Here is a 26,338-nt window from a genome sequence, read left to right on the forward strand (position 1 = left end):
TCAATTTTATTTTCTTCATTTCTTCATGTTCATATTGCAATGTCAGTTTTTCTCATCTCTCACAATCCTCACTTTTCTTTTAGATCAGTAATACTGATCTCACGCAATGATCAGTGTTACTGATCTCAGTGTTACTGGTCTCTCACAATCCTCCGTTTTCTTTTAGATCTGTATTACTGATGCGGTAAAGTGGAACTTGTTGGTTTTCCCAGCTGGTCAATAAACGGATAGCAGTTTCCATGTCCTCAGAAAGATGTTGAGAATCGTACATCCTTTGGGTGTAAGTGTTCTGACGAAAGGGTACTTAGCGTACACCAAAAGCGTACTTAGAGTCTGTATGTAGGGAAGCAGTAAGATGGTGAGAGTAATGAGTCCAGCTGTTAAAAGGGTTGCGAGTATCAGATTCCAGTAACCGGTGAAAAGTCCAGTCCATCCCGCAGAGGACTGAGGTTGCAAAGTCTGTCCCTGGGCATGGGAAGTTTTTTGACGTCCTGAAGAAGTGTTCTTAACTGCCTGCCCGTTGTGAGTAGTGTCTTTAAGGAGTCTTTCACAAGTGCTGCGTTCAGCAGCGAAGCTGTAATCGAGAGGCAGGCGGTGTTGTTGAAGTGTGTCTGGTAAACGTTGTTTATCTTCAGCCCGTAACCTCAGGGCCATTGTGTTGCGTTGGATGATAATGCCCAAGGCTGCATGGAGTCTGATTAGATGTTTCAGATGGCAAGGAGCATTAGCGATCTGTAGCCGCTGTTGCCGTTTATAACTGGAACTTCCCTTAACGATGCAGTAGTAAGGATTGTAAATGCCGGCGGAACCCAAAGGATGTTTGAGAAAAGACCAGGCTGGGGAGGATTGTGCATTACGATTAGAGATGTGTGTAACAGTCTGAGTAGAATTGAAGTTGTGAGTCGAAGCCTGTCTGTGTACATTAGCAAAAGTCTTCTCTCTCTCTCTCTCTGACAGGTGCATTGGTTACTGACATTCAGTGTGTCTGTGTCATATCGCTCTCTTTGTGCTACAGGTTTAGAACTCATACCTTTAATATCTATGTGGGAAGTTAAGTGATGGTCTCTACAGCTGTTCTGGTCCCCTGGTCCGTATTGGAATCCCTTATTAAAACATATCTTACTATGGCTAAAAACTAAATCTACACTTTGTCTAAACTCTAAAGGAAAAAAATTGTGACCTCTGCTGCCCCTATTCCAGGAGGACTTAATACATTGCGAGTAATTAAGTGAAGTCCCAGAAATGGAGAAGCAACAATTAAACAATACAATAAAGAATAAAAACAACATTACGGCACTTTTTCACGGCGTAGTGTAAGTTTCAGGTCAGAAGGATGAGGCACTGCACGCCAGGTGGAGGGTTGAGTTTGACTGTCTTGATCCTGTGGTTTGGTAGCTGGTTTAATCCGTTGGATGTGGGTCCAGCCTTTTTCTCTTGTTCGCACGGCAGCGTCTGAAATCAAAAGTACACAGTAAGGACCATCCCAGGCAGGTTTCAATCGGTTATCTTGCCATGCTTTGACATAAACCTAATCACCAGGTTTAATAGAATGGATAGGAAATTCCAGGGGTGGAGTTTGGGCTAATAATCCCTTCTGTTTCAGGTCATGTATCGAAGTAGAAAGACCCTGTAGAAATTTTGAAATGTATTGATCATTAGCCTCAGGGATAGGGGTATCAGTGTGGAATCCCATAAATGGAAGTCCAAACATCATTTTGTATGGTGAGACTGCAAGGTCTTTACGAGGGGCTGTGCGAATTCTAAGCAGGGCTAATGGTAAAGATTTAATCCAGGAGAGGCCAGTCTCTTCATGAAGTCGAGTGAGTTGATTTTTCGAAGTTTGATTCATTCTTTCAACTCGACCTGAACTTTGGGGGTGCCATGGGGTATGTAGTTGCCAGTCTATTCCCAGTTTCTTGCAGACACCCTGGAGAACCTGAGAGGTAAAATGTGTTCCTCGGTCTGAATCAATGGTTTGAATCAGACCATATCTTGGAATCACAGATTCAATAAGTATTCCGATTACAGTGAGAGCTCGATCATTCGGGGTGGGGAAAGCTTCAACCCATCGTGTAAAATGATCTACCATGATTAGAAGATATTTGTAAATACCAATTTTAGGAAGTTCTGTAAAATCAACTTGTATGCGTTGAAACGGGCAAACTGCGATGTCGCGACCGCCAGGCATTACAGGGCGCATAGATTTCTTATTGATTCTCTGACAGATCGGACAGCTGCGAGTAGTAAGTTTAGCAATTGTATATATACCGGAGCAGTATAAAGATCGTAGAAAGGCACCAACAAGCGCCTGAGTTCCCCAATGTGTCTGTTGGTGTAGCTGATCTACCACTTGGCGGGCTAATGCTTTGTTAAGGACTTGACGTCCGTCTGCTGTCCACCACAACCCATCGGCAGTTTGGCGAAATCCCTGATCTTTCATTGAGACCTCCTCTTCCCGTGAAAAGATGGGGCTTTTTATAATCTCTAGTGGTTTGGGCAGTAATAGGTGGATGTGAATCTTTTCCGCAAGTGCAGCCTGTTTGGCAGCTGCATCAGCCTGTCTGTTGCCGTGAGCTTCAGGACTGTCACCACTTTGATGTCCTCGGACATGTACTACGGCTATTTCAGTCGGGAGTGTCAGAGCATCTAGGGATTGGACAATTAAGTGTTCATGGGCTAACTTCTGTCCTTTACCAGTTATCATTCCCCGTTCTTTCCAGATCTTCCCAAAGGTGTGGACTACACCAAAAGCGTACTTAGAGTCAGTGTAGATAATGTCTATATTGTTCTCTAAGCCGTGGAGTGCTCTACATAGGGCGTATAATTCACAGGATTGCGCTGACCAATGACCAGGGAGGCGATCGGCTTCAATCACTAGTCCTTGCTTCCCATCCACTACACTATACCCACTTTCGCGAGTTCCTGCAATGCATCGTGAAGAGCCATCAATAAACCACCTTTCAGCTTCTTTTAAAGGGATATCAGTTAGATCTTCCCTAATTTTGGTTTGTAGATCTATGACTTCTAAGCACTCATGTTCTAATTCATTTGTGGAATTGTCCAAATTTGGAGCAATGAGGAAGGCTGCTGGGTTAAGGGTTTTAGTCGTGAGCAAATCATCCCTATCCATTAGGATCGTTTCATATTTTAAAATTCTAGGGTCCGTGAGCCATCTCCCAGCACGTTGTAAGAGAATATTGTGGACTGTGGGAGGGGTGTGAACTATCATAGGGGCGCCGAAAGTAATTTTCCATCCTTCGTCAACTAAAACAGCAGTGGCTGCGATGGCTTGTACACATTCTGGCCAGCCACGACAAATGGGGTCTAAAATCTTTGATAGAAAAGCCACTGGTTGTCTATAGCCTGCCCTGTCCTGGGTTAGTACTCCGGTGGCTACACCTCCTTTGGCATTAGTGTATAAATCAAAAGGCTTATTTAAGTCGGGTCGTGCCAAGACTGGGGCACGCGTAAGGCTATGTTTAACGAAGTCAAAATCTTTAATCTCATCGTCTGTCCAGACTAGAGCTTTGGTTTCTATAATCGTGAGTTTATCGTAAAGAAATTTGACAAGGCTAGAATAATTTTCCATCCAGATTCTACAGAATCCCACTAAGCCAAGGAATTTCCTAAGTTCCTTGGCATTTTTGGGAGGGGGAATCTGCAGAATACCACGTATCCTCTCTGGACTTATTTTCCTAGTTCCCTGACTTACCAGATGACCTAAGTATTTAACTTCTGATTGAACAAATTGTAATTTGGATTCGCTCACTCTAAGACCTTTTTTTTCTAAAAAATTTAAAAGTGCAACAGTAAATTCTTTAGCCAATTCGTATGTTCTTCCAATAATTAACAAGTCGTCTACATATTGTATTAGCTGACAATTGTCTCTCCGAGGAGCCTCATCTAGTATCTGTTCCAGGACCTGACCGAATAAATTTGGAGATTCTGTAAAGCCCTGAGGAAGGACAGTCCACTGGTAATGATTTTTACGTCCAGTAAAAGGGTTTTCCCATTCAAAGGCAAACATGTCTCTGCTTTCTGTTGCTAACGGACAGGTCCAGAAAGCATCTTTGAGGTCAATCACACTAAACCATTTACTATGGGGATCGATTTTACTCATGATCGTATAGGGATTAGGTACAACAGGGTGACGGGTAAGAATGATTTTGTTCAACTCCCTTAAGTCCTGTACTAATCGATAGGTACCGTCTGGTTTCTGGACAGGTAAAATCGGGGTATTAAAGGGTGACATACAAGGATCGAGTATACCATCCTTAAGCAGCTGGTCAATTACGGGCTGCAGACCTTTGCGGCCAGCCAGAGGAATTGGGTACTGTTTTCTTCTAATTGTTTGTTGCGAGTCTTTTAAAGTAACTTGGAGGGGAGGAACGTCTAAAACTCCTCTATTGCCTTTTTCTGCCCATACTCTTGGATTGATAAGTTCTCGATCTTCCTCGCTTAAAATATAAAATTGAACCCCGATGCCTGATTCTAGTGGTCTGGTACCGATAGCCAATTGGTCCTGTAAGTCTCATCCTAATAAGCATACTCCAGCCTGGGGAAGTAGTAGAAGATCCTCTACTATTACCTTATTTCCCATTTGGATTCTGACCTCTCTTAATACAGGGACTGTGAAGTCTCTTCCTCCCACCCACGAAACTATCATTGTCCCTTCTATTTTAACCCCCTTTGGTTGGTGTAAAATACTAGATCGGGCTGCTCCAGAATCAACTAAAAATATCATGTTGTCACTGTGGGGTCCTATGCATAAATTAACTAATGGTTCTCCGTGCAGCCCCACAGTGTGTATTGACTGAGAACCGTGACCCCCCTATTCATAATCTGCTTCCATCAGGGCATAGGATCGTGTGTCCCTGGCTCGCAGTGGGCAATCCTTTTTAAAGTGTCCTTCCTTTTTACAATGGAAACAGACAAATGTTCCCATTTCCCAATCTCTACTTGGGTTTCTAAGATGCCCCGGGAAGGGTCTTCGTCCCCGGAATCCTCCTCTACTCCTCCATCCACTGGGGTCCGCACTTCCCCACCCGTGGCTTCCCTCACCGCATACAGGAGCTGGCACACAGTCCCTATCCTTTTTATGTCGCTCATCTACTACCTCTCTGACTGCTTGGATTAATGTTTTTGCCTTCCCTATTTGCTTATCTTCAGACCTCTGGACAAATGCTTTCTGTGCAATCTGTAGTAGCTGGGTAATTCCTTGCTCATGCCAATTTTCTGTTTTTTGTAATTTTCTTCTAATGTCTGGGGCTGAGTTGGTAACAAAACCAGTTAGTACCAATTGTTGCCCTGCTGGGGATTCTATGTCGAGACCCCCATATTGCTGTATTGCCGTGCGCAATCTATTCAGAAATGCGGAGGGGGTCTCGTCGGGACCTTGGGGAACCTCAAAGGCTTTCTTGAAATTCTGTCCCTTTGGGACAGATACCTTGATTCCTCTTATCAAATTAACCCTGTACTCTTCCATCAATACCCGACCGTCATTGGTATTTTTATCCCAATTAGGTCTTGCCAAGGGGAATTTAGTTTCTCCTGGTACCACATCTAGTCCCCCTTGGTGATCCCTATCTCAGACTTTAATCCCTGCCTGGCGGATCATTCCACGCTCATCCAAAGTAAACAGGGTCCTAAAGATAGATGTTAACTCCTCCCAAGTATATAGATTTGGTCCCAAAAATTGGTCTAACTGTTCGGCACATCCCTGGGAATCTTCTATCAGGGAGGTGAGTTCTTTCTTAAAGTTACACACTTCAGTACTGGTCAGGGGCACATTTATGAAACCGAGACCCTCTCCTACGGGAACTTCCCGCAGGGGTTGCATCCAGTTGGTTTCTGGCTTATTAAGTCTGGGTTCCTGCCCCCTGGGAGATGGATTGGGGGGCTCTGCCCTTTCTTCCTGAAGAGTCTCACACTGTTCTGAACGGGGGTGGTAATCGAGTGCTTTGTGAGCGAGTCATCATACCACTCCTGCTCTCTTCTCTCTTCTCTAGTGGTGGGGGAGGTGGGGAAGGTGCAGAAGGGTAGGTTATAGGAGTGGGAGGAAAGATAGGAGCCGGCATAGGAGGAACATAAGGTGGAGAGAGGGAATGTAGCACATCCCACCCTTGTGGTTCAGGGACAAAAGGTTCCTCATCTCTCTTGTCCCTGTACTCTTTTTCTTTCAAAACCAATTGATCACACGATCCACTAAGCCAGCAGGCTGCATATTCCTTGCTCTCTAGGTTCTCTCTCTGGTTTTGATAGAGCCAGATGTTCAAAGGTTGACACATCCAGTCATCCTCGGATCCGAGTTTTGGCCAGTACACGGAGCTCCCTTTTATCGGGTATTTAACCCAGTCCCTACAACAATACCTGACCATGGTCAGTTTGTCCTTTCCACGGGTCCTTCCCGTGCCCCAGTCAGATAACATCAACCCAAGCGGGCTGTGTGTAGTTATCTGATCCTCACATCCTTTACCAGGACTCTCTTCCTTGCTACCCATATTTCCCATACTGATAGGCAAGTAAAATTCCTCTTACCGGGTTCCAGTAACAAGGCTCTAGCGCGCTTCCTTAACATTTTCCGTTGTTTGTTCTCAATGCCTCTTCTCGGATATCACTCGCTTCTTCCACTGACCAGCCACCCGTCGTCCGTGAGTCCAGCTGAATCAGCTGGGATGCACCTACTCTCGTCGTCGGGCACTCTGTCAGTGGAGGGAGTGTGATCCTGGACGAGCCCCCATTTGTTAGAAATAGAAGTACCTTTAAAGAAATTGCTCGAGACAAATATTGAGAACAAAGAACATTTATTACAACAACAATGCAAAGTTGGGTGCTTCCCCTTACCCTGGGAATACACACATACACTGGGGCTCACCCAACTTTTATACAGTAAATTTCAGTATCAGAATACCCTCCCCCTTACATTCTTCTGCCCCCTGGATGGGTTTGGCAGAGGCAATCCTTCCTGCCTACGTGCAGTTTCAGTATACTTGGAGGACCAGGGAGTATCCTGTCGGTGTCTTCTTATGCCATTATTCCCATTGTCCTTATTCACATCCTAGCCCTTGTCCCCATTCACACCTTCCCGACTCTCAGGGCTACAGTCCCTTCATCTGGAGGGTTCGTTAATCTTGTCTAGGGTTTACTAGTTAAATATGCATACTTGAAAAATCTGTTGTATGGCTTACTAATTATAGATGTATAACTTGCTAATACTGTCTAAGGTCTTCTAATTATTTATGCAAGCCTTGTTAATTCTATCTGGGGCTTGGCGACCCTTATCTCGTTCAGACTAACTCTACTTCTATTCTCAATTGTCTGTCCTTCTCTCCTTCATTCAGTGAACTTGCTGGTGTAGGAGATTCTTATCTTACTCAGACAGTGTCAGCTTCCTGCCTTCTAATATCCATGTCTCATGTTGTTTGCACTGGCTTCATTCATTTACTTATGTATCAATTTTATTTTCTTCATTTCTTCATGTTCATATTGCAATGTCAGTTTTTCTCATCTCTCACAGTCCCTTGCAGTCAGAATCAGGGGAATATATAATGGGGAATAAGGAAATGGCAGACCAATTAAATTCTTACTTTAGTTCTGTTTTCACAAGAGAGGATACAAATAACCTCCCGAGGATGTTGGGAAACATAGAGACTAATGTAAGGGAGGAGGTGAAAGAAATCAGTATCTCTAAGGACATGGTCTTGGGGAAATTGAAGGGATTGAAGACCGATAAATCCCAAGGGCCTGATAATCTACATCCTCGTGTACTTAAGGAAGTGGACATTCTGAATTATTTTCCAGAACTCAATAGACTCAGGATCAGTGCCCATGGATTGGAGGGTAGCTAATGTTACCCCACTATTTAAAAAGGGGGGTAGAGAAAAAGCAGGGAATTATAGGCCGGTGAGGCTTACATCAGTAGTGGGCAAAATGATGGAATCCATTATTAAGGATGTAATAGCGGAGCCTATGACTAGCAGAGAAGGGATCGGACAGAGTCAACATGGATTTGCAAAAGGAAAATCGTGCTTGACAAATCTATTGGAATTCTTTGAGATGGTGACAGGTAATATAGATGGGGGAGAGCCAGTGGATGTGGTGTACCTGGACTTCCAAAAGGCCTTCGATAAGATCCCACATAAATGTCTGGCATGCAAAATCAAGGTTCATGGGATTAGGGGCAAGGTATTGATGTGGATTGAGAACTGGCTGGCAGATAGAAGACAGAGAGTTGGGATAAATGGCTCATTTTCTGAGTGGCAGGCGGTGACCAGTGGGGTGCCACAGGGATCTGTATTGGGACCCCAACTGTTCACAATTTACTTTAATGATCTAGATGAGGGGATTGGATGTAATATCTCCAAATTTGCAGACGACACTAAGCTAGTGTGCACTGAAGAGGGGGTCAGGAAGCTCCAGTGTGATTTGGATAAATTGGGGGACTGGGCAGATACATGGCAAATGCACTACAATATGGATAAATGTGAGGTTATCCACTTTGGTAATACAAACCAGAGGGCAGATTACTATTTGAATGGCAATAGATTGGGAGATGGGGAAGTGCAGAGAGACCTAGGGGGTTTTTGAGCACCAGTCACTGAAGGTGAGCATGCAGGTACAGCAGGCGGTTAAAAAGGCAAATGGTATGTTGGCCTTCATATCAAGAGGGTTTGAGTATAGGAATAAGGATATCTTACTGCAGCTGTACAGAGCATTGGTGAGACAACACCTGGAGTATTGTGTGCAGTTTTGGTCACCTTATCTGAGGAAGAATGTTCTTGCAATGGAGGGAGTGCAGAGGCGATTCACCAGGCTGATACCTGGAATGGCAGGAATGACTTATGAGGAAAGATTGCGCAAATTGGGATTGAACTCGCTGGAGTTGAGAAGATTGAGAGGGGATCTCATAGAGACATATAAAATTCTGGCAGGACTGGACAGAATGGATGCGGAAGGGATGTTTCAAATGGTGGGGGAGTCCAGAACCCGGGGCCATGGTTCGAGGATAATAGGCAAACCATTTATGACTGAGATGAGGAGGAATTTATTTACCAAGAGGGTGGTGAATCTGTGGAATTCATTGCCACAGAGGGCAGTAGAGGCAGGTTCATTGAATATATTTAAGAGGGAATTAGATATATTTCTTCAGTATAAGGGAATTAGGGGTTACGGAGAGAAGGCGGGGACGGGGTACTGCACTTTAAGATCAGCCATGATCTCATTGAATGGCGGAGCATGCTTGAAGGGCCAAATGACCTCCTCCTTCTCCTATCTTCTATGTATCTATGTAAACTATATGGGGAAAACACCACTGTCAAGTCTTCTGCCTTAAAGGAGTAATTATATTCAAATGGGCAGTAGATCAAGAGATGGAAACAGTGAAATCAGACAGAGGTGAGTGGCTGCTTAAATTAGAAACATTCGTGTTCATGCTATAGAGTTTAAGGCTACCCAGGAGGAATATAATGTGTTTTCTTTAAGATTGTTTGCCCTCACCCTGGCGAAGGATGGGGCCAACAGACATGTTGCTGGAAGGGTTCTAGAATTGATATGGTAGGTCACAGGAAGCTCAAGAGCGCATGTGTTTAGCAAAATGGCCACCCAGTCTGTATTTGGTCTTGCTGATATTGAGGTCAACTGAGTCGACTAAATGTATTAGATTAGGTTGGATGGAGTGCACGTGAAGCTCTGCCTCACCTGGAAGGCCTGATTGGATGGAGGTGAGAGGAGATGTAGGGACAAGTTTGGCAATTTCTGCAATTCCAATGGGGAGTGCATCAGGTGGTGGTAGGTGGAGAGGGAAGTGCCGTCGAGGGAGTCACAGAAAGACGTGCACCTATGAAAAAAAGATATGAGTGGAGCGGGTTAGATGTAGCAGGTTAGAGGATGGTGCTGAAGTTCGAAGTGTCCAAGGATAACGTGTCAGATGTGGCAGCTGATGGGTGGTAAGTGAGAAATCTGCGGGATTCTGTCCGTGTTCTGCCGGAAAGGAGGTGGGGTAAAGGCAAAAAGATAATTGGAGATATGGGTGCAGGCTTTATCAATGACTGTATGGGGGAATCGGCAATTATTGAAGAAATAAGACATTTTGGGTATCCTGGTCTGAGGACATAAACTTGGGATTGTTACAGGCCCAGAGGACCCCAAAACCTAGCAGCAATAGAAAATCACCAAGACAAATGGATACTTCAACAAATGTCTTTTTAATTTCCTTGAAACAAAAAAAAACAGGATCAAACTTTAAACTATCACTATTAATTTAACTGCCTAACATTAACCCTTTCTAATTCTAAGCACAGGTGTATGTAAAGTGTATAAAGTTCTTTGACACTCCTACAAGTTCACCGGTATCTATCAATTCTTATACTGTGCACAGAATTCAACATTTATGACTTTTGACCAAGCTCTGGTGCTTAAAAGTAAATGTTTACCCTCCAGGAATGCTCTTGTTGGTTTCAGAGAGGGATTTCTTGCTCATTGGACACACAAAAACTGATTCCCTCTGATCAGCCACTTTGGTGTCTTGCCAAAGAAACTTTCACCATCAGAGTTTTCCAAATGATAACCTCTTCTGCAGGTCACCATTGAGTTCCTTTTGTTTCCCTTATTTCAGGTGAAACACCATTTCTAGCCAGCCATTTCCTCTTGTATGTAGAACAAGGTTTTTCAACAGGCTGAACTGAGAACTCACAACCCGTCTTCAAAATGGGGTTTCAACAAGATGCCAGCTTGCCATCTCTCACTCTCTCTCTTTTAGCAAAAAGCCTATTTGGTGTCTCCTCTCTGCTTGAAAAAGCACATGACCTTCTTAGAACAGTAAACTTCTGAGTCCAATAATATGTTGTTTTAAAAACAATATTCCATTTTGCACCTGCTTTTGAAATTATTTAGCAAAACAATCTTTGCAAAGGCTCTCGGCGGATCTGAGCGCCTGCATGACTCACTCTCGGCAAAGGTCTTGCATTTTAAGTAAGAGCTGTTTTGCAAAGTGTTTGTATTTGTTTGTGACCTACACGACTCCTACAATCTATCCTTCAAAAACATATCTACATACAATATAAAATATAGATAATCTGTCATAGGACAGATGCAGCAGAGGAGTTGTGATAAAATCAATGGTGTCCTTGCAAAAAAATAAGTGGGAAGAGGTATAATCCAGGTAGCTCTGGTGAGTGGAGTTTATAATAGTTTGAAACTTGAACCTCTCTCACTATTTCAGGAGGCAATTTACTGTCATGTATTTAAAATGTGTCATATCACACAAAATTGATTTTTTCTTGCTGAAAGACAGACAGATTCTCCATTGGCAGAAATTGCCTGAAATGCCTCTTGCAGCCAGAGAAGGAAGGAAATGAGAGTCACTCTCCCCCACCCCCACCATTCCGAATCCTGGGCCAAGTCACTGAGGGTCTGTGGATTCTCTTTCAATGCTCACAGACCAATCCAAGCCATTGGTTATGCGAGCTCCAGTTTTGAACCTCTGACACGATTAGGAACCCTTCAGCACCCACTCATATCCCAGGTCTGACACCCTTTTAGCCAGTCTTCAACCAGTCTCTAGGAATCCACGGACTGGTGTGAGTTCCTTGACTGCTTTATGCAGAAGCCCACAGCCTGCGTGGGTTCCTCTCCTCAAGTCACCAACAGCCTGTCACCTGTGTGGTTCCTTCAGCTGCAGAACCCCTCACTGGTCTGCTTCCATTGTCACTGACCTGTGGATTGAATCTTCTGCTTCTAAGATGTTGATGGGGTTTGGTCTTCTTGTTTTCTGGTGCCCTGCCCTAGTCCTTCGCTTCCCTAGAGTTCGCGGTGCCGAGGAAATTTAACACATCTAAATTAAAATTTTACAACTTAGAGGAGAATCTCCCATGTCTAGAGGGATGGAAAGGGCATTATTACAAATTGAAGCCTAATATTTGAATATTCATGTGCCAAATTTGGAAAAGCATAGAGTATATATTTCTCAAGCTATATGTAATTTTTTCCAAAAGAATACAACTTTGAATGTTTGCATGTCATCTTGGCATCCCTAAAAATATATCTGATTTCCAAGTAATGCAATACATTTCCTCATCACCACTAAGGCTAATTTAACAAATTTCAATTGATATATTAATAGTTTTAATTTGGGCCTTGTTCATTCAATATTTCCTAATAAAAATAAAGTTTGATTTTGCGGAAAAACATCTGCTGTAGCTTGTTCCAAAAAATTTATAATTCTCCCTAAAAAGATCTTACATTAGGGCAAAGATAAGTTTAATGCAAGAAAGTTGCCACATCTTCACCACACCTAAAACATTAATCTGATAATTCTGATTTTATTCTAATCAATTTCTCTAGTGTAAGAAGTAACTGTAGAAGAAAAACGAGTTGTGAATTCCTTCCTCACTGCTGTAGTGTGGAACTCTGGTCAATAGTTCCAGACTGCTGAGTTGAAGTGAATTAATACATCTCCCCTTGATCAAGTGATCTCTATTGCCAAATCAGCTTCCTACAGTGCTTTTCATATCCAACTGCCTGAGTCACCTGATTCCAGGTGTAGCTTTCAGATAAAATCCTTGCTGACATCTGCTCCATGACTGATGTAAAAACAATTATATTGAACTAATTTATATCATACATTACTACAACATTAAAATCCATTTCCCACATTTGTCTAGACTTATGAACTCCTCATTTAAAAGTTCCTACTAGTAATAAAGAATACATTATCGAAGTAAACATTTTAACAATTCCTCTTTATAAGGAATTTCTATTTCAGTACAACATGGTTGGTCCTAACTTATCCTTCAAATATGTCCTTAGTTGGAAAGAGCAAAAAAGATTGTGATGAGTTATACGATATTTATTTCTCAGTTGCTCAAATGACATTATTTTACCCCTTTCATCACAATCTTCAACATTTATAATTCCCTTACGAAACCAGCTATTCAGAAATTGATGATCCTTTGAAAAAGAGACGAGGATTTGTATATCCACTTACACCAATTTCATCATTTATTTGATTCCATATATTAATCAAATGTTTCAACAATGGTTTATCTTTATCTCCAACCATTAATTTCAATTCCCACTTGGATATAGATTCTTCTGGTTTTCCTCTCTCCTATTTTATTTGATTCAATTTTAACACAAGGCAATTTTTTCCCTTTCAAAAAAAGAAGGAAGAAATCTCATTTGAGCTGCTCGATACTAATTTTTAAAATGAGGAAGCTGTAGTCCTGTCAATGTAGAATTTGCATTAAGACAAACGCAGCTGTCTTTAGCTACCTTATTGAATTGGCTAAAATGGCATAACATGAGAATAAATGTCCCGGAGGAGTGTGGGTCATTTGTAACATGGGATTCGATCGGAAATGGTTTCACATGACATAAACTCATGACGCAGACTGTTTTATAAGAATGGAATACAAGAGGAAGGTTGTCTAGGTCTCCAGCAGGATATAGGTCACAAGATATAGGAGCAGAAGTAGGCCCTTCGAGTCTGTTCCACTATTCTTCCACTCAGCCCCACTGCCCATCTCTCTCCCCATAACCCTTGATTTCTTAACTAATCAAATACCTGTCAATCTCTGTATTAAATAAACCCAATTACCTCAGTTCCATGGATTCATGACCCACTGACAAAATAATTTTTTCCTCATTTCTTTTAAATTGACACCCTTTTATCCTGAAATTATGCTCTCCTGTCCTAGAATCCCCTACCATGGGAAACATCTTTGCCATATGTACAATGTCCAGGCCTTCCAGCATTTGAAATGCCTCTGAGGTCCCCCTTACCCTTCTGTACTCCAACTAGTACAGTCGAAGAGTCGACAATTGTTCCTCATACACTAACCCTTTCATTCCTGATATCATTCCAGTAAATCATCTTTGACCTTCTCTAACACCAGCACATCTTTTCTCAAATATGGCACCCAAAACTCTAAACCTGATTGAATGGAAAGGGAATTCTCCAATGACACAAACACAACAGTTAAATGATATTATGTCGTGTTGAAATTTACAAAAAATTATTAAAGAGTCAAATAATAACTTGCAAAAGATGCCGGGGCCCAATTATGGACAATTATCACAACCTAAAGAATTCGGGTTGTTCTGAAGCTTGGTGCTGTGTTACGAGACCAGAGGATCCCAAAACCCAGCAGCAATAGATATTCACCAAGACAAACGGTTGCTTAAATAAAAGTTGATTTTAATTATCTTTCAACATGAAAACAGAATTACACTTTAACTTATCACTATTTTACTAAATTACTTTACCTAACTTAGCCCACTTCTAATTCTAAGTGCACGTGTGTGTAATGTGTGTGTAAGTTCAGAAAAGTTCTTTGGTTCACAGTCCAATCTCACTTCTCATTCCTCCAAGTCCACTGTATGCAGGCCATTCTTATACAGAATTGAACATATAAAAAGTTCACCAGACTTTGGTGCTCGAAAGGTGAATGATTACCACTCGGGAAGGTTCTTGTTGGTTTTCAGAGAGAGGTGTGTTATTCAGGGAAGCATTAGTGTTTATTTGTGCTCAACGAACCAGCATCTGAAAACCATTATATCATCAGAAAAGCTCTGATAGCTTTAGCATGGAGCAGAGCTGATCCAGGACTTTGCAGGTATTTAAGGGAGTGTGTGGGCAGGGTTTGTTCTGGACCAACCAATCTCACCAAATGATACTGCTTGAAATCAAGATTCAAACCATTTTGAGGAATACAACAGGAATTGTTCAACAAGAGCCTGGTGTTCCCTGAGGAGTTTTCTTTCAATAGTGGAAATGATTTTTTTTTAAAGTCCATTAATCTTCCTGATGCAGATCTTTGTATTTAACTTTCAGGTTGCTATCTGTTGTTAACTTGGAGGCCTTTAATGGGGTGATGGGGTGGAATCTTTGCTTTAACCAAGCAGTTCTCTTGCAATTTTCCAGCTGTAGGATGCGGTGCAGTTGCTTGCAAGTTTAGCAAGTGGGATGATGATGTGAAACTGCAAGTCACAGCGTCATTTTTGTGTTTGAAAAAGCAAATGTGAAAATATTAACTTTAGTCTCCTTGGTTTGCTTAAGTTTAAAGAGGAGACGTTGGGTCAAGCTGAGAAGACAGAGTTGGATGCCCATTTGGCGAATCTGCTGGGCAAAGCAGAAAGTACAAAACAAGGGACTGAAAAAATAATGAAGCAGAATGAAGTGCCGTTGAAACCAAACCCAAGTAAAATTTAATTTTGTGCAGCGTACTTTAGAGACCAAACGATTTGGGGTTTTAGTGGTGACCTATTTAAATGAACAAAATCTGATTAGAATTGAAGTTCATGGAATGTTTTGAAGTTGCCACAAAAAAAATGAAGCATCTAAATTAGATGTTGTAATTTAGATAAATGAGCAATACAATCAGCCTGGTGTCACAGTATCTGCCTCACCGTTAAACCTTCTCCCCAATATGAACCTGATGTCAAAGTATATGCCAGAATTTATTGTACATCACTGTTAAACTTTCGTACTACAGTGAATCCGGTGTCAGAAATATCTGTCTAAGTTAACTGTACATCACCTTCAACATTCTTCCCACTCTGAACCTGGGGTCACAGTATCTAACAGAGTTTATCATACAACACTGATAAACCTTATTACCCCTGTGAACCTGGGGGTCACAGTATCTTCCACAATTTATCTTAGATCACTGCTAAACCTGCTCCCCACCATGAACCTGGGGTTACAGTATATTTTACAGTTTAGCGTACATCACTGATAAACCTTTTCCCCATTGTGAATTTGGTGTCACAGTATCTGCCTCAATTTTCCGTGCATCACCATTAAACCTCTCCCCAATGTGAACCTGATGTCACTTTATCTGCCACATTTTATTTTACATCACCGTTAAACCTTCTTCTTACTGTGAAACTTCTGTCACTTTATCTGCCACAGTTTAATTTTTTATCACCGTTAAACCTTATATCCATAGTAAACCTGCTTTCACAGTACCTGCCACAGTTTATTGTACATAACTTTTAAACCTTCTCACTACTGAAAACCTGGAGTAACAGTATCTGACTCAGTCTACCGTACATTATCGTTAAACCTTATACCCACTGTGCACCTGACGACACAGTATCTGACACAGTTTATCGGACATTACTATTCAACATTCTCACTGCTGTGAACCCAGTGTCACAGTATCTGTCTCAGTCTACCGTACATCATCGTTAAACCCTCTACAACTCTGAACCTGGTGTCACTGTATCTGCCTCAGTCTACAGTACATCACCATTAAACCTTATCCCCACTGTGCATCTGGTGTCACATTAACTCCCTCAACATACCGTACATCACCGTTAAATCTGATCCCCATGTTAACCTGGTGTCACAGTATCTGACACAGTTCATAGTATATCACTGTTAAACCTTCTCACAAATGTGAATCCTACTATAAAATAATGCTCCCTTTCTAAGTCTCGAATCCCCACCTATTTTAAAAATTCCAAAAAAAAGAGAAAAATCAATCTCAAAACAAGCTACTCAAAAGTAGTAGCCCCCTAAAAATCTGGGTGTGGTGAAGTCCACAAGTGGCAGGTGACTAAAGGACTCAGTGTCACCCACCCCCAGTCAGACTTTCACAAAGTACTGAAACAAAAACATTCAACCCACTGATTCCAGTCCCACTGATTGTTCCGGATCTTCAATATCGAGAAGACTTTGCATCAATTCAACTTTTTGCCATTCTTTCCATATTTTCCAATCTTCCCATTTCCATTCCCATTGACCCTTCCCTTCAGTGACAATGGTGACGATCGCCCATTTCCTCGAACATCTGACAATGAATATTAAAGGATCATGGTCATTCTCAAAAAACTGAGATTGAAAATTCCCCAAAAAATCTTTCAATACTGCCGCATAACGAAAAGCAAATTTATTTCCCTTTCGCCACAATACTTCTTAGACTGAATTAAATTCTCGGTCTCTTCTGATAACTTCTTGACTCAGATCTGCATTTAAAAAAAACCCTATTATTTTGAACCATCAGTGGAGCCTGATTTTGCCGTGTTTTCTGCACCACCAATCGGAGGATCATCTCTCTGTCTTGATATTTAAAACAGTGAATCAAAACTGCTTGTGGTAATTGGCCTAGAAACGGTTTTTTCCTTAACGCTCTGTTCGCTCGATCTAATTCCAGTCCATCTGGAACGAATTACATGCCCTACACTTCTGGGATCCATTTCTTCAAAACCTTCACCGGATCCAAACCTTGCATATCTTCCGGAAGACCTACTATCTTAACATTATTTCTACGACTTTGGTTTTCTAATGAGTCAAACTTCTTCAATAATTCCTTCTTCTGAATCCCCCAATCTACAAAAGGATCTTCCACTATTTCCATTTTTTCTCTATTACGCTCTACGTGACTCTTGCATTCAAGAAAGCCTCCTCAATCTTTTTAAAATGATCTTGCACAGTATCCACTGATCATGTCCATCTCGTAACATCACTCTTAACTACATTAATATCTTGCTTCATGAAAGTTATTTCTTCAAACACAGTGTTCGTTTGAGTTTTCATTTCAGAAAATCCTTGAGTCATCTGATGAGTCATCTGCATTGATATATTTGACATATCTTCCATGAGCTGAGCAATCCCTTCCAGAATTGGAAACACAGAATCCAGTCCAGGATCCATCACCTCCCTTTGAGGCCGACCGTCTTTTGCCTCAGTCCCCAGTTCTTCAAATTCTAATGAAGTTGAGCATCTTCTTCCTCCATAGCAATAGGTCCTCTTCCGGTGCTGCTGCAGGTCTGGACACCCGACAACAGTGTGCGACCTCGTCAGTTCACTGTCGCTCAGGCTCCCTCACAGCCCACACCTTCTCCAAAGGTTTGTGGACCCTCGACGCACTGTGCATGCCCGGTAGGGCCACCGACTGCGCAGGTGCATCTTCTGATGCTACACTGTACCTCTCCTGACCATCAGGCAATACTGCAGGCTCACGGGCCTGTCGTCGCTCAGCTGGCCCACCCTCACTCCTGTGTTCATGAGCTCACGAGTCGAAACCGCTGAACTAATTGCTGAGCTGGCACCATCTTGCGATAGCGCAAATGGTGCTGACAAAATACTTAGCCGGGCAGGAATCCTCTGAGGCTTGGGGACTCCAGTCAATGACTCCGTTGCTTCAACTTGAACTTGGCCTCAATTCTTCAACACTTTTGTAAGGTAATTTCTTCTGTAACTGAGTTTTCACTTTTTTTCACATTTGCAGCTATTTCGATCCTCCACTATTCAAAAGTCTATTAACAGTATTTTTAATCACTTTTACAACTTTGAAAATTGAGCATTTAATAATCTAACTGGGGAAGGGTGGAACCACACGTCTACCCTCTGCGCCATCTTGTCACAGTATCTGACACAGTTTATAGTAAATCACTGTTAAACCTTCACATTCCTCTGAATCCTGTCTCTCAGTTTCTGCCTCCGTCTACCTTTAATCAACATTAAATATTCTCCCCCTGTTAACTTGGTGTTAAAGTATCAGCCTAAGTTTACCACACATCACCATTACACCTTCTCCCAAGTGTGAGACCGTTTTTACTGTATCTGCCATAGTTTATCGTAAATCACTATTATACCTTCTCACTACTGTGAACTTGGTGTACAGAGTCTGCCAAAGTCTACTGTACATCATCAGTAAACCTTCTCCCCAATTTGAGCCTGGTGTTATTGTATCTGCCACAATTTATTGTACATCACCGTTAAACATTCTCCCCAATGTGAAGCTGGTGTCACTGTATTCACCAAAGATTATCGTATAGCTCTGTTAAACATTTTCCCCACTATGAACCTGGTGTCACAGTAACTGTCTCAGTTTCCCATACATCACCAATAAAGCTTTTTTTTCCTACTTTGAGCCCAGTATCAACGTATCTACGTAGTCTCCCGTATATCACCATTAACCTCCTCCCCATTGTGAACCAGATTTCACAGTATCTGCCACAGTTTATTGTACATCATTTTAAAACCTTCTCACTACAGTAAACCCGGAGTCACAGAATCTGCCTTGTTCTCCAATACATCTCTGTTAAACCTTCTCAGTACTGTGAACACGGTGTCACAGTATCTGCCAAAGTCGACTGTACATCACCGTTAAACATTCTCCCCTCGTTGACCCATTTTTCACTGTTTTTCCCACCGTTTATCATACACCAGAGTTCAACCTTCTCCCCACTGTAAACTTGGAGTCACAGTATATTCCACAGTTTATTGTACATCACTGATATACCTTCTCCTCATTGTGAATGCAGTGTTACTGTATCTGCGTCAGTCTTCTGTACATCACCATAAACTCCCCAATGTGAACTTGGTGTCACTTTATCTGCCACAGTTAATATTACATCACCATAAAACCTTGTTCCAACTGTGTACCTGGTATCACGGTATCTACCACAGCTTATCATGCACTACTGTTAAACCTTCTCACTACTGTGAACTTGATGTCATAGTAACTGCCAAAGTCTACCATATATCACTGTTAAATATTCTCCGCATTGTGAACCTCGTGTCACAGTATCTGACACAGTTTATTGTACATTACTGTTAAACCTGCCGGATAAGCTCCAGATAGCGAAAGAGGAGTTCTCGCATCTGCAGGAACTGGGGCCTCGCCGCTCCACCTGGTCCAGAGCCTCTGGTGGCTGGCGCCCCTGCAGAGATTATCGATGGCTTAATGACACGTCAGTACCTGACCGTTACCCCATCCCTCTCATTCAGGATTTTACGGCCAATGTGCATGGCGCGAGGTTATTCTCCAAGGTCAATCTGGTGCGCGTGTATCATCAAATCCCATTGTAGCCTGAAGACATCCCTAACACGGCCATCATCACCCCCTTCGGCTTGTTCAAATTTCTATGCATGCCTTTCAAGCTCAAAAACATCACCCAGACCTTCCAGCACCTCATGAATACAGTGCACAGGGATTTGAATTTCATGTTCATTTATCTGGATGACATTCTTGTCGCCAGCAGAGACTGGGCACAAATCAAGTCTCACCTGCACACCCTCTTCTCCCGACTGGCCGAATCTCGCCAAACAATCAACCTGGCCAAATGCCAGTTCCGGAAAGAGTCCATGCAGTTTCTGGCCCACATCATCATGGCCGAAGGAGCTACACCAGCTGCTATGAAGGTCACTGCAATCAGAGATTTTCCATGCCCGGACAACCTCAAGGGGCTACAAGAGTTTGCAGGTATGGTCAACTTCTATCACCGATTCATTCCAGGAGCTGCACACATCATGCAGCCACTCTTCGCCAAGGACAAGATACTCGCCTGGACTCCAGTGTCCAACAGGGCATTCAAAGCCACGAAAGTTGCCCTCATGAAGGCTACCCTGCACCTCCACCCACGCACCGACCTTCCTATGGTGCTCTCCATCAATGCCTCTGCCAATACCATTGGTGCTGTCTCGGAGCAGCAGGTTAATGGACAGTGGAAACCACTGGAATTCTTTAGCCAACTTCTTCATCCACCAGACAGCAAGTATAGTGCTTTCAACTGAGTTGCTACGCATGTACTTTGCTGTGCCTCATTTTCACTATTTCTTGGAGGGGAGGCCTTTCACAATTTATACCGACCACAAACCCCTCACTCAGGCTCTCGCTATAGCTAGAGATCCCTGGTCAGCCCTCTTACACCGTCACCTGTCCTTTGTATCGGAGTTCACCACTCACATTCAGCACAAGGTCGGGAAAGACAATGTGGTCACTGAAGCACTGTCCCAACCGGCCATTTGCTCGCTGATACCCAGCCTAGACTACGACCAGCTTGTCCCGGATCAGAAGTCCGACGAGGAGATGCATCCAATGGTTCCCCAGCAGTGGCGCAGGCAAATCTTCACCATATCCACGACCTTTTCCACCCTTCCATCAGGTCCAAGGTTCATATGGTGGCAGAACACTTCATCTGGCACGGGCTTCGAAAGCAGATTGTGGACTGGGCCAGAACCTGCACCCATTGCCAGCTTTCCAAGTTACACAGCCACACCAGAATGCTCATGCAGGATTTTGAACACGTCCGAGAACGTTTCAGCCACATACATGTGGACATTGCAAGCCCCTTACCCATTTCCTGAAGTAACTGTTACCTTTTCACAGTGGTAGACTGCACCATTCGTTGGCCTGAGGTGATCTTGATGCCAGATGCCTCCACGGACTCCTACTCCCAAGCAATTTTGACCGGTTGGGTTACCTGGTTCGGCGTCCCGGTCCACCTCACCAGCGAATGTGGCACGCAGTTCACCTCTGCACTCTGGGCACAGCTCACCAACAGACTGGGAATTGGGCTTCATCACACAATGGCCTATCACCCACTTGCCAATGGACTGGTCGAACGATTGCATCGCCACCTTAAGTCGGCACTTATGGCCTGCCTCACCGGCCCCAACTCGGTGGATGAGCTGCCTTGGGTACTCCTGGGAATCCGCTCGACCCCCAAAGAAGACCTGTAGATGTAATCTGCTGATCTGGTCTATGGTAAACCACTAGCCCTGCCTGGTGAGTTTATCAATGCACCTCACAACCTGCAACAGTCACCGCACAGTTTACTTCCTCGCCTCCGGGCCCAGTTGGAATCCTTCACACCCCGATCACCGCCCAGACTTGGCACACAGGCCTCTTACATCCTCAGTGAGCTGTATTCCGCAGAGGATGTTTTTATCAGATGAGGCCCTTCCACAGCACTCCTTCAAAGACCACATGAAGGGTCGTACAGAGTCATCCAGCATTCGGGATCCACCCTCACACCAGACATCAGTGGTAAGAGGGAACTGTTTATTGTGAACAGATTAAAGACAGCACACCTCGACCCCAACGAGCCAGTGGTCACGGCTCAACCCAAGAAGCGAGGCCGCCCGGCAAAAAAGGCCATTGGCGCCGGTTCTGGGGGGGCTGTGTGGCGGCAAGCCATGAGGCAGGCGATCCAGCCCCTCATGTCACGCACGTGGCGGGGCAGCCAGCCAAAATGGCGATGTCGGGGGTTTCTCCCTGACCTCGGCACCAGACTCAGAAGCCCGCTACCTGCGGCCCACGTGACCCCCCAGCGACGTCAGGGCCTCCGGTGTGCTTCTCAGCCAGGTCCGGGATGGGAGCATAAGACCAGCCAGGCAGACCTGAATAAAGGAGTTTTTGCTCACTGAATTCAACCCGTCTGGTTGTGAGGTCATTCAGTAACAGAGTAGCCGCTGCTACAGTAGTATCTTAGTTTCTTTTCCTTTCTTTTCTTTTTTTATATGTTATCAACATATATTTGTAAACACTGTAACATTGTGATTTGATATTAATTGTTATAATATTTGATTTAAAGGAGGTTGGTCCAAAAAAGGCATAAAAAAGATTTTAACATGGGGACAGGAATAAAAGAAAAACAGAGGGTACTGGTGTGAGGGAGGGAAGGGTAATATTGTTGTGGGGTTGGTTCAGATGGGTCAGCTGAAGGGACTCGACCGATCCATCCATGATTTGTCCAGCACCTTGCTGCCATGTAGTGGTGAACCAGGGTGTTGCCTGATAGGGACATGGTGCTCTGAGCTCTGCACAGATAGATTGTGCTTTTCTCGAAAACACACTTCCTCAGGTAAAGCAGAGGAAGTGGAAAGCCCTAGTGTGAAGGGGTAGGGAGGGGAGTGATGGGGGAAGAGTTGGGACCCTCCAAAATCATTATGATCAGGCCTCGGAGACAGCATCTCTATCACTGGTATTTCTCTTCCCAGGAGGAGTGATCTCAGAGACAAGACACGAGTCCAGAAAAACCTCGCATTCCAGCTGAACAGAGGACGGACAACATCATGATGCCTGAATCTCTCCCCTTCTTTTCCCTCTGGCCCTGCCAACCCCATTCCCTGCATCTTCCATGTCCCTTCACCCACGCCCCCTTTCTCCCCTATACCTCCTCCATCCCAAACCCCTTCCCTCACACCTATGCCCTAACCCAAGCCCTCCTCCCTTCACCTCCCCTTCCCCTTCCCCCTTTCCTTCCTACCCTAACCTAGGGGAAGGAGTGGTAGGGGAAGGGGGGGTAGGAGAAAGAGGGTAATGGAAGCGGGGTGAGTAAGGGGTAGGCTTGGGGGTGTGGGTATGGGATAGGGATAAGTGGTATGGTTTGGGGAAGGGGATTGGTGTAGGGGATAGGGGTAGGGTTTAGGCTTGGGTTGGGTGAGAGTAAGGGTTTGGGCCGGGATAGAGGTAACATCATGGTTAGGGTTAGGAGACATGGGCTAGAATTAGTTCTAGGTTTAGGGTTAGGTTTAGAGTTTGGGGAAGTGGGTTTGTATTAGGTTTAGGGGAAGGGGGTAGGAGTAGGAGGTAGAGGAGGGGTGAGTGTTTGGGTTAGAGGAAGGTGGGTAGTATTAGGGTTGGGGTTAGGGCATGGCGTAGGGGTAAAGATAGAGTTAGGGGATGTGATAGGGGTAGAGTTAGGGGATGTGGAGTAGTGATAGGGGGTATCGGTAGTGTTAAGGTTAGGGTTTGTTAGGGGTTAGAGTTAGGAGTAGGGGAATGGAAAGGGGGAGGGGAACTGGGAGGCGAGCGGGGGAAGGAAATGGGGAGGGTAATGGGCAGGGGTATGGGGAGGGGAATGTAATGGAAGATTTAAACCATGTTTTTTTTTTACTTTTGCAACCTTTGCTTCTGCAAGGCTGAGAACCTGCTTTTTTTTTACAATCAGCAGACTTAAGCCAAATTCCACCGAGGGGCCAGAGATGCAGTTATCTGACAAAAGGACATCTGTGTACCAAGAACTTTTAATCTTCCTGCTTGTTTTGGTCACAGACTGTCAGAGGCCTAGCCTTGATGCAAAATAACCATTGTATTCAAAGTGATAAGCTGAAAATTATGTTATTTATTAGAAGCCTAACATGCTAGCTTGCTTGCTTATCTTTCTTACTGTGCTGGGAATAAATGCTTAGTTAAGCAGTTTTTGGGTAATGTAAGCCATGATCCCATCCCACTGCTGAAGTTTGAGACTCTCCGAGAGGTGGCAACATCTTTCAGCAAGAAGAACTTCTAGAGTCCAGCTAACGTCCCGGTTGAGGGAGGTGGAGAAGTTGCTACCGGTGCCCCGACAACCTATTACAAGTGTGCAGTCATTGCCTTGCTTCGGCAGTTGGGACCAGTCCAGGCGTTGATAAGTATAATTGGGAAGGGCTTGCATATTGTAGTTTGAAATCAGCTTTTGAATTTGTAATAAACATTTGTTTAAACTGAACTGCTCTCGGTGTGGGTGTCTATTTTCTTTTGGTAGCTCGAACACTGTGACCAATCTAAAATGAACAAAGTGAGAGGTACAAGTTTACCCAGGACAGGGAATGGGGTGGAGGAAAGGGGAGGTGAATGGAGGAAGGTATCTCTACACCCTCCCTTCCCCACCCCTTCCCCTACATTATCCCTGCTTCTCCTCTCCTCCTTCTAGCAGGTCAGACCTCATTCCGGCCAGAACCTCCCTGTGGTTTCAGAGCCTCGGTTTCAGGAAGTGCCTTCGATGCTCGCTGCTGGACAGACATCTTGTCTCTTGATTCATTCTGTACCGTTATTATTAAATTAAAAAATGGTTGGGATTTTTTTAAGCTTGAACTCAAAAGGCTGGTTCAGATAGACAACACAGAAACAGGCCCTTTGGCCCCTCTCTCCTGCTAGCTGAGCAGTTGTAATCAGCCCATATTCCTCTCCCCCTTTTCATTCTTTGCTCCCAGCCAGCTCATGTTGCCTTGTCAATCTCATGGCCTGTGGGAAGAAGCTGCCTGGCTGTCCTGCTTTTATTCCTCCATATCTCCTTCCTGATGGCAGGGGGACAAAGAGGCTCTGTGCTGGATATCTATTTACAAATCCCATCCCTCCAAACAATCAGGGGTCCCTTGCCTTGAGGTTCCACCAATGTTGCCTATCCCTCAGCACTCTCTCGTCAGAACACTACTGCACCCTCCTTCCCCTCCTCTCCCAAGTCTCAGTATCCCGCTGACAATTCCAGTGAGCTGCCATGTCTATACCCTTCCCCACCTAAACCGATGGATCGATCAGCACCTTCTCCCCTCAAGAGTTTGAGGAACCCATTCTCTCTCTATGTCTTGCTAATGAATGTCCTGCATTCTCCTTCCCCCTTGGTTTCCTCCTGTTATCAGGCACCTGGATGGACCCCACCCTGTTGAAACTACCCGTGTTCTCACTGATCTCTCTGCACCTCTGCCCTCCATCCAAAGGTCTTGGTTGTCTTGTGGGGCTGGTGGAGAACAAAGCACCAACTCAAGGAGATGGGGAGCAGTACAGACACCCCCAGCTCCAGGAGACAGGGAGAACCACAGAGATGCCCAACTCTGTCAATCGGATAAAATCTGATCATCAGTTGCAAGGTGCAAGGAACTCTCGGTACTGCTGCACGTGGGGCAGGTGTGGCCCATCCCCACACCTCCAGCCTGGCAATTCCAAAAACAGTTTTCCTATTCATGTGGGGGTCCATGTACATGGTCAATCAATGGGGGCAAGTGTGTAACCAGCATGGCCATCATTGTGTGTGGCTGTGCGTGGAACCAAAGTGCAAGGGCACCAAATGCCGCTATGTGCTGAGGATCTACCTGGCTCAGGTATTGCGAAAGATTGGTCTGGCCCTGGTACCGCTCAATGACCCAGTCAGCAGGACTTTGCCCCTTCACCTTCCTGGGAATGGTTTCATAGACAAACACATTTGACCACAAGGCTGTCAGGCAGTGGTCAGCAGAGCATTGCTGACACAGAGACTCTAGGACTAGATGGGATACTGCGGGGTGGTCCACGGAGCAGAGTATCCAGAGACAGACATCCAGAACTGCGGAAGACCAGAAACTCGGTGAAAGATGCCCTTCGGTCTGCCTGAAACCCAAATGGGAGTTGCAAACACTAGAAGACATCTGACAAAAGCAAAGGGAGGAAGGATTAGGGCAATATGAGAGGTACTTGTTTTTACACAGAGTTGTGGGTGCCAGGAATGCCTTGCCAGGAGTGGTGATGAAGGCCAAAACATTAGGGACATTTAAGGGGCTCTTAGTCACATTGAGGGGCTGAGACCAAGAAATATATTCTCCAACAGCAGAGGGTGGCAGTAACCACAAGATATCAAGGTGGTGGCAATGAAGCTAAACATAGACCATCTAAGACGACTGTGCGCCTGGCTGCAGGAATTTGGACTTACTATAAACCTTACTTAGTGCCAGTTCAGGCTGGAAACGTTTGACTTCCTGGGGCATCAAATCAACAGGCATGGAACTAAGCCCGTGCTTGAAAAGGTAGAGGCTGTTCAATGCTTACCCAAACACACCATAAATTCACCAGTACAATTAATTTTTATAACC

General features: G+C 44.2%; 1 long non-coding RNA gene across 1 annotated transcript; it reads left to right on the forward strand.

Moving 5' to 3' along the window:
• The first annotated feature begins 337 nt into the window (after positions 1–337).
• LOC138750739 (uncharacterized) lies at positions 338–23,072 on the forward strand. Its single transcript, XR_011349490.1, has 3 exons — positions 338–522; positions 15,056–15,197; positions 22,733–23,072. It is a non-coding gene; the product is annotated as an uncharacterized lncRNA (long non-coding RNA).
• Positions 23,073–26,338: the final 3,266 nt, after the last annotated feature.

Source organism: Narcine bancroftii, unplaced genomic scaffold (genome assembly GCF_036971445.1).
Source record: "Narcine bancroftii isolate sNarBan1 unplaced genomic scaffold, sNarBan1.hap1 Scaffold_247, whole genome shotgun sequence".
In the NCBI taxonomy this organism is placed as follows: domain Eukaryota; kingdom Metazoa; phylum Chordata; class Chondrichthyes; order Torpediniformes; family Narcinidae; genus Narcine; species Narcine bancroftii.